Source organism: Pleurodeles waltl, chromosome 6, assembly GCF_031143425.1.
Source record: "Pleurodeles waltl isolate 20211129_DDA chromosome 6, aPleWal1.hap1.20221129, whole genome shotgun sequence".
Taxonomy (NCBI): domain Eukaryota; kingdom Metazoa; phylum Chordata; class Amphibia; order Caudata; family Salamandridae; genus Pleurodeles; species Pleurodeles waltl.
The window spans coordinates 476,901,917-476,910,816 of NC_090445.1; positions in this window are offsets into that span (position 1 = coordinate 476,901,917).

Genomic DNA, 8,900 nt, shown 5'->3' on the forward strand with positions numbered 1-8,900 from the left:
CCAGAAAAACCGTGACCCACGCCCTTGTCACGAGTCGCCTGGACTACGGCAATACCCTCTACGCCGGGACCACCGCCAAACTCCAAAACCGCCTGCAACGCATCCAAAACGCCTCGGCCCGCCTCATCCTCGACGTACCCCGCAACAGCCACATCTCCGCACACCTGAGACACCTGCATTGGCTCCCAGTCAGCAAAAGGATCACCTTCCGTCTTCTCACCCACGCACACAAAGCCCTCCACAACAAGGGACCGAAATACCTCAACAGACGCCTCAGCTTCTACGTCCCCACCCGCCCCCTCCGCTCCGCTGGCCTCGCACTTGCTGCCGTCCCTCGCACCCGCCGCTCCACGGCGGGTGGGAGATCTTTCTCCTTCCTGGTGGCCAAGACCTGGAACTCCCTCCCCACCAGCCTCAGGACCACCCAGGACCACTCCGCTTTCCGGAGACTCCTAAAGACTTGGCTGTTCGAGCAGCGATAACCCCCCCTTTCCCCCCTAGCGCCTTGAGACCCGCACGGTTGAGTAGCGCGCTTTATAAATGTTAATGATTTGATTTGATTTGGATCAAGATGACCAGCCCGGCCCATAAGGGACCTCTGGAAAGTCGGTTCCCCTGCCACAGTCCCAAACCACCACAGAACCTTCCCCCTCAGGAAACACCACCACAGCATCCACCCAGCAGTCCCATGCCACTGTCCCCAGGACACGTCAATCAGCAGTGTGTCCACCACTACACGGACCCCAGGCAAACCCACTAACCCAAGACTATCAGGGAACTGGGCACAGTGGCAGTGGGCACACGGTTCAGGGGACAGAGGCACAGGACAACAGGGAAACTGGCAGGACTGCTGTGCGACAGGGGAAGGACAGGCCCAAGGAGCCCACTCTCAACGAGGCACTCTTCAACATCATGGGAGCATACCACCATTCCCAGGCGACCATGGGCATGGTACTGCCAAGTTTCAGGAGACCCAGCGGCTGCAGGAGGACAGTAGCTGGGGATGAGGGAGGACTTGAAGTCCATTAACACCACCCTGCTCACCATTTCAGGGGTGCTGGCAGACATGGCCAACACCATGAGGGAGACAGTGGCACACCACCGGGCCCCTGACACTAGCCCGAATGATGAACAGCCCTCCACATCCACCAGCACTAGTGGACAGGAGGTCCCGCCACAGGAACAACAGGCCACCAGCACCATACCCCCTGCAGAAGGAGAACCTCCCCGCAAATGGTCCCTGCGATCCAGGCACAAGACAGAGAACATTGCCAAGACCCCCGGCAGGAAATAAGACTCTCCTAATTGTCACCCCTCTGTCCCACTATGTTATCCCGTCCTAATTGAACTGCCATTACTCCACTTCCTATGCCCCCTTGGACAATGCACCTGTGATACCAATAGACTGGAATCTAACATGGACATTCCTCCACCATCACCCCAGCCCATTGCACATACCCCTCCACTGATTAACACTTAAATAAACACCCTTGAATCACAAAACAATCTGGAGTCAGTCTGTACTTTCACAAATGTGTTATTACAACCTCTCTGACAAATATCAATGGCATTGTTCATTTGCACATACCAAAGTATGACAGTTGTTGGGCAGCAGTAAACATAGCAGAAGGCAGAATGTGGTACACAGATCTGTGAAAAGGAAAGCCAAAGTGAACTGTCAGGGTCCATACACAGAGGTAAAAAGGCAGATTTATGCAAAGTCCTACAGTAGTCTGTGTCCCACTGGAAGTATTGCATGATGATGTTGTTTCAGTTGTCTATATCTTCTTCTTCTGCCTCCTCTTCGTCACTGTCCACAGGCTCCACAGCTGCCACAAGACCAACATCAGGCCCATTCTCCTGCAGAAAAGGCACCTGGCGTCGTAAAGCCAGGTTGTGCAACATACAGCATGCCACAATTATCTGGCACACCTTCTTTGGTGAGTAGTATAGGGAGCCTCCTGTCAGATGGAGGCACTGGAACCTGGCCTTCAGGAGGCCTAAAGTTCGCTCTATAATCCTCCTAGTTCGCCCATACCCCTCATTGTGGCGTTCCTCTGCCCATGTCCTGGGATTCCTCACTGGGGTCCGTAGCCAAGACAGGTTGGGGTAACCAGAGTCACCTGCAAATATCGAGGGGTATCTGTTAGACATACACAAACCCTTAGAGGCTACCCCATACCCAGACACCTTTTCAAACTGTGTGGGGACCTTGGCCTCACCTATTAGCCACACACGGTGCCTCTGGAGTCGGCCCATCACATAAGGGATGCTGCTATTCCTCGAAATGTAAGCATCATGCACTGAGCCAGGATACTTGGCATTCACATGGGAGATGTAATGGTCTGCCAAACACACCATCTGCACATTCATGGAATGGGAGCTTTTGCGGTTTCTGTACACCTGTTCATCCCTGCGGGGGGGGCAAATGCCACATGTGTTCCATCAATGGCACCAATGATGTTGGGGATATGTCCCAGGGCATAGAAGTCACCTTTAACTGTGGGCAAATCCTCCACCTGGGGGAACACGATATAGCTGCGCATGTCTTTCAGCAGGGCAGACAACAATCTGGACAACACATTAGAGAACATTGGCTGAGACATCCCTGATGCCATGGCCACTGTTGTTTGAAATGAACCACTGGCCAGGAAATGGAGCACTGACAGGACCTGCACTAGAGGGGGGATTCCTGTGGGATGGCGGATAGCTGACATTAGGTCTGGCTCCAACTGGGCACACAGTTTGTGGATTGTGGTACGATCAATTGTGTAGGTGACAATGATGTGTCTGTCTTCCATTGTCGACAGGTCCACCAGGGGTCTGTATACCGGAGGATGATGCCATCTCATCATCTGCCCCAGTGGATGTGCCCTATGGAGGAGAAGGGTGATCAGAGGGTCAAATATCACATAGGTAGCACAAGGGTATTTGCACTATTGTGATTAAATCGGTGTGTGGCGCTGTCTGTCTGTATTCCTGCCCAAAAGTGCGGTGACGCAGTTAGGTGCCCTGCTATGTGCGCCCCTAAAATGGAGGCTGTCTGACCTGTAAGGAGGGACAAGGGGAAATGAGGTAACTGCGCTGGCATTGTGCAGTGTCGCGGTAGGTGACCATTGGTTATCATTGGGCCCTATGGGTTCTAGGTGACAATGACGATGTACGCCGGCAGTGACGGTACGCACCGCCGCGGATGTGACCACCATTTTCTAACTCTTCACTCACTTGATACCTGACCTTCCACAGGTGAGGATTTACACTGCAAGTGCTGCTGTGACCTGAGTCTGGAAGCGACAATGGCTACATTGTCTGGGGAAAGGGCCCCTGCCTTCACCGTGGAGAAGTTGGACAATCTGGTGGATGGGGTCCTCCCCCAGTACACGCTACTCTACGGTCCTCCAGACAAACAGGTGAGTACACTGTGTGCATGGTGGATGTGACATTAATGTATGGAGTGGCGTGGATGGAAGATAAATGGGGGGTGGGTGGGTGGCTGTGGCCTGCATGTGAGGATGGTCAGTGTATGTGTTTCAGGGCATGGTTGGGAAGTTGTGGCCAATGAGTAAAAATAACCGGACGGGGAGTAAAACCCATTCTTACTTTACCTTTCCTGTAGGTCAGCGCCCACCCGAAGAAGGGTATTTGGCGAGCTATCGCCAAGGAAGTGCGGACCCTGGGGGTCTAACATAGACGGAGCACCCACTGCTGCAAGAGATGGGAGGACCTGTGCCGCTGGAGCGAGAGGACGGCGGAGGCCCAGCTGGGGATGGCCTCCCAATGTGGAAGGGGTGCCCATCGTACCTTGACCCCCCTGATGAACCGGATCCTGGCGGTGGCATATCCGAAGTTAGATGGGCACTTGAAGGCATACCAGCACCCACTAGGGGGTGCGTACAGTCTCATTCAGCTGACTCTGCACGCTTTACGAGGTGTCTGGGTGGGGGAAGTTGGCTGTGGGTTCCCCTAGGCCAGTGCAAACTTGGTAGGGTAGGTCCCTTATTAGGCAGGCTCTCTGGCACTGCGACCCCAATAGTGGTAGTGGCCATCTACAAATAGTCAGCCTCCTGTGGGTTCCAGGTGTGCAGCAAATGGGCTTAGGCATAGTCCCCATGGGCAGGTGATTTCCCTAAGAACTGTTAGTGCATGGCTTACTACATAGGGCTGCTCCCTGTGTGTTGTGTACGCCAACTGTGGTGTTGTTGCTGGCATTGATCATGTGTCTTCTCTGTCTTTCCCCCCCTTTTCATTTTCTCACCCTGTCCTTGTGTGTATTAGCATCATCTGGCGGAGCAGTAGTGGCACCGGAGCAGGAGGGAGCTGCAACACACATGGCCCAGGAAGGTGAATGTACAGAGTCTGAAGGCCCCAGTGGGACGGAGGGCAAGGGGAGCTCCACGACGGGGACAGGAGGGGACACCAGCGACAGCGACTCCTCCTCTGATGGGAGCTCTCTTCCTGTGGCGGGCACCTCTGTGCCCACCACAGCAACAGGTACAGCCAACACCCCCCTACCAGCACCACCCTCCAAGCATCCGCTCAGAATGTTTCCTGTGCCCGCTCACCCAGGAGGGTTGGCATCTCCTTCGCCCCAGGCACCTCAGGTCCTGCCCCAGGGAGCCCTGCTGCCCTCAGTGAGGAGGCTATTGACCTCCCTAGATACCTCACTGTTGGCCATTTTGAATGCCATCCAGGGTGTCGAGAGGCATTTGTGTCAGAGTCACCAGATCCTCGGGGTCTGTGCACGTTCCCAACACTTCCACCACAAGACAGCTCCAATACTCTGATTAGATTTATCACAGAGTCTAAGAGAGTCCAAGTGGGGAAAAGGGAATTAGGACGGGACCAGCTGGGAAGGAGACCTGTAGGAAGCAAAAGGTTAAAACACAACATCAAAATTACATCTCATGAAATCAGTACCATGCTACAACTCTAAGCTTCGTCTTTTCCAAAAAACATGAACAACCCTAGAATAGTCCTAAAACTGACTAGGCTTTAGATGACCGAATGCCTGAGGAGGAAACAGGAAAAGTTAAATAGGACTTTCAGATTTGAGTACTTTCTTTAGCATGAGAATCAGGAAACACTCTGAGCAATTTCTAAACAACTATATGAATCTCCTTTTAACCACTTCGCTGCCAGGCCTTTTCCCCCTCCTGTGCCAGGCCTTTTTTTGCCTATTTGGGGCAGTTCGCGCTTAGGCCCTCATAACTTTTTGTCCACATAAGCTAACCAAGCCAAATTTGCGTCCTTTTTTTCCAACATCCTAGCGATTCTAAAGGTACCCAGACTTTGTGGGTTCCCCTGAAGGAGGCCAAGAAATTGGCCAAAATACAGTGAAAATTTCGTTTTTTTCAAAAAAATTGGAAAAAGGGGCTGCAGAAGAAGGCTTGTGGTTTTTCCCCTGAAAATGGCATCAACAAAGGGTTTGCGGTGCTAAACTCAGCAGCTTCCCAGCTTTCAGGAACAGGCTCACTTGAATCCGAAAACCCAATTTTTCAACACAATTTTGGCATTTTACTGGGGCATACCCCATTTGTGCAATTTTTTGTGCTTTCAGCCTCCTTCCAGTCAGTGACCGGAATGGTCATGAAACCAATGCTGGATCCCAGAAACCTAAACATTTCTGAAAAGTAGACAAAATTCTGAATTCAGCAAGGGGTCATTTGTGTAGATCCTACAAGGGTTTCCTACAGAAAATAACAGCTGAAAAAGAAAAATATTGAAATTGAGGTGAAAAAAACATCAATTTGTCTCTACTTTTTACTCTGTAACTTTTCCCTGCAATGTCAGATTATCGAAAGCAATATACCGTTACGTCTGCTGGACTCCTCTGGTTGCGGGGATATATAGGGTTTGTAGGTTCATCAAGAACCCGAGGAACCCAGAGCCAATAAATGAGCTGCACCCTGCAGTGCGTTTTCATTCTATACCGGGTATACAGTAATTCATTTGCTGAAATATAAGGAGTAAAAAATAGCTATCAAGAAAACCTTTGCATTTCCAAAAAGGGCACAAGATAAGGTGTTGAGGAGCAGTGGTTATTTGCACATCTCTGAATTCCGGGGTGACCATAGTAGCACGTGAATTACATGGAATTTCTCAAATAGATGTCTTTTTTACACACACCCCTATATTTGGAAGGAATAAATGTAGAGAAAGACAAGGGGCAATAACACTTGTTTTGCTATTCTATGTTCCCCCAAGTCTCCCGATAAAAATGATACCTCACTTGTTTGGGTAGGCCTAGCGCCCGCGACAGGATATGCCCCAAAACACAACGTGGACACATCACAGAAAACAGAGCTGTTTTTAGCAAAGTGACTACCTGTAGATTTTGGCCTCTAGCTCAGCCGGCACCTAGGGAAACCTACCAAACCTGTACATTTCTGAAAACTAGAGACCTAGGGGAATCCAAGGAGGGGTGACTTGTGTGGCTCGGACCAGGTTCTGTTACCCAGAATCCTTTGCAAACCTCAAAATTTGGCTAAAAAAACACATGTTCCTCACATTTCTGTGGCAGAAAGTTCTGGAATCTGAGAGGAGCGACAAATTTCCTTCCACCCAGCATTCCCCCACGTCTCCCGATAAAAATGATACCTCACTTGTGTGGGTAGGCCTAGCGCCCGCGACAGGATATGCCCCAAAACACAACCTGGACACATCACAGAAAACAGAGCTGTTTTTAGCATAGTGACTACCTGTAGATTTTGGCCTCTAGCTCAGCCGCCACCTAGGGAAACCTACCAAACCTGTGAATTTCTGAAAACTAGAGACCTAGGGGAATCCAAGGAGGGGTGACTTGTGTGGCTCGGACCAGGTTCGGTTACCCAGAATCCTTTGCAAACCTCAAAATTTGGCTAAAAAAACACATGTTCCTCACATTTCTGTGGCAGAAAGTTCTGGAATCTGAGAGGAGCCACAAATTTCCTTCCACCTAGCGTTCCCCCACGTATCCCGATAAAAATGATACCTCACTTGTGTGGGTAGGCCTAGCGCCCGCGACAGGATATGCCCCAAAACACAACGTGGACATATCACAGAAAACAGAGCTGTTTTTAGCAAAGTGACTACCTGTAGATTTTGGCCTCTAGCTCAGCCGCCACCTAGGGAAACCTACCAAACATGTGCATTTCTGAAAACTAGAGACCTAGGGGGATCCAAGGAGGGGTGACTTGCGGGGCTCGGACCAGGTTCTGTTACCCAGAATCCTTTGCAAACCTCAAAATTTGGCTAAAAAAACACATGTTCCTCACATTTCTGTGGCAGAAAGTTCTGGAATCTGAGAGGAGCTACAAATTTCCTTCCACCCAGTGTTCCCCCAAGTCTCCCGATAAAAATGATACCTCACTTGCGTGGGTAGGCCTAGCGCCGGCGACAGGAAACACCCCAAAGCGCAACGTGGACACATCCTAAATTTTGGAAAAAAACAGAGGTGTTTTTTGCGAAGTGCCTACCTGTAGGTTTTGGCCTCTAGCTCAGCCGGCACCTAGGGAAACCTACCAAACCTGTGCATTTCTGAAAACTAGAGACCTAGGGGAATCCAAAGAGGGGTGACTTGCGGGGCTCGGACCAGGTTCTGTTACCCAGAATCCTTTGCAAACCTCAAAATTTGGATAAAAAAACACATGTTCCTCACATTTCTGTGGCAGAAAGTTCTGGAATCTGAGAGGAGCTACAAATTTCCTTCCACCCAGCGTTCCCCCACGTCTCCCGATAAAAATGATACCTCACTTGTGTGGGTAGGCCTAGCGCCCGCGACAGGATATGCCCCAAAACACAACGTGGACATATCACAGAAAACAGAGCTGTTTTTAGCAAAGTGACTACCTGTAGATTTTGGCCTCTAGCTCAGCCGCCACCTAGGGAAACCTACCAAACCTGTGCATTTCTGAAAACTAGAGACCTAGGGGGATCCAAGGAGGGGTGACTTGCGTGGCTCGGACCAGGTTCTGTTACCCAGAATCCTTGGCAAACCTCAAAATTTTGCTAAAAAAACACATGTTCCTCACATTTCTGTGGCAGAAAGTTCTGGAATCTGAGAGGAGCTACAAATTTCCTTCCACCCAGTGTTCCCCCAAGTCTCCCGATAAAAATGATACCTCACTTGCGTGGGTAGGCCTAGCGCCGGCGACAGGAAACACCCCAAAGCGCAACGTGGACACATCCTAAATTTTGGAAAAAAACAGAGGTGTTTTTTGCGAAGTGCCTACCTGTAGATTTTGGCCTCTAGCTCAGCCGGCACCTAGGGAAACCTACCAAACCTGTGCATTTCTGAAAACTAGAGACCTAGGGGAATCCAAGGAGGGGTGACTTGCGGGGCTCGGACCAGGTTCTGTTACCCAGAATCCTTTGCAAACCTCAAAATTTGGCTAAAAAAACACATGTTCCTCACATTTCTGTGGCAGAAAGTTCTGGAATCTGAGAGGAGCTACAAATTTCCTTCCACCCAGCGTTCCCCCACGTCTCCCGATAAAAATGATACCTCACTTGTGTGGGTAGGCCTAGCGCCCGCGACAGGATATGCCCCAAAACACAACGTGGACATATCACAGAAAACAGAGCTGTTTTTAGCAAAGTGACTACCTGTAGATTTTGGCCTCTAGCTCAGCCGCCACCTAGGGAAACCTACCAAACCTGTGCATTTCTGAAAACTAGAGACCTAGGGGGATCCAAGGAGGGGTGACTTGCGGGGCTCGGACCAGGTTCTGTTACCCAGAATCCTTTGCAAACCTCAAAATTTGGCTAAAAAAACACATGTTCCTCACATTTCTGTGGCAGAAAGTTCTGGAATCTGAGAGGAGCTACAAATTTCCTTTCACCCAGCGTTCCCCCACGTCTCCCGATAAAAATGATACCTCACTTGTGTGGGTAGGCCTAGTGCCCGCGACAGGATATGCCCC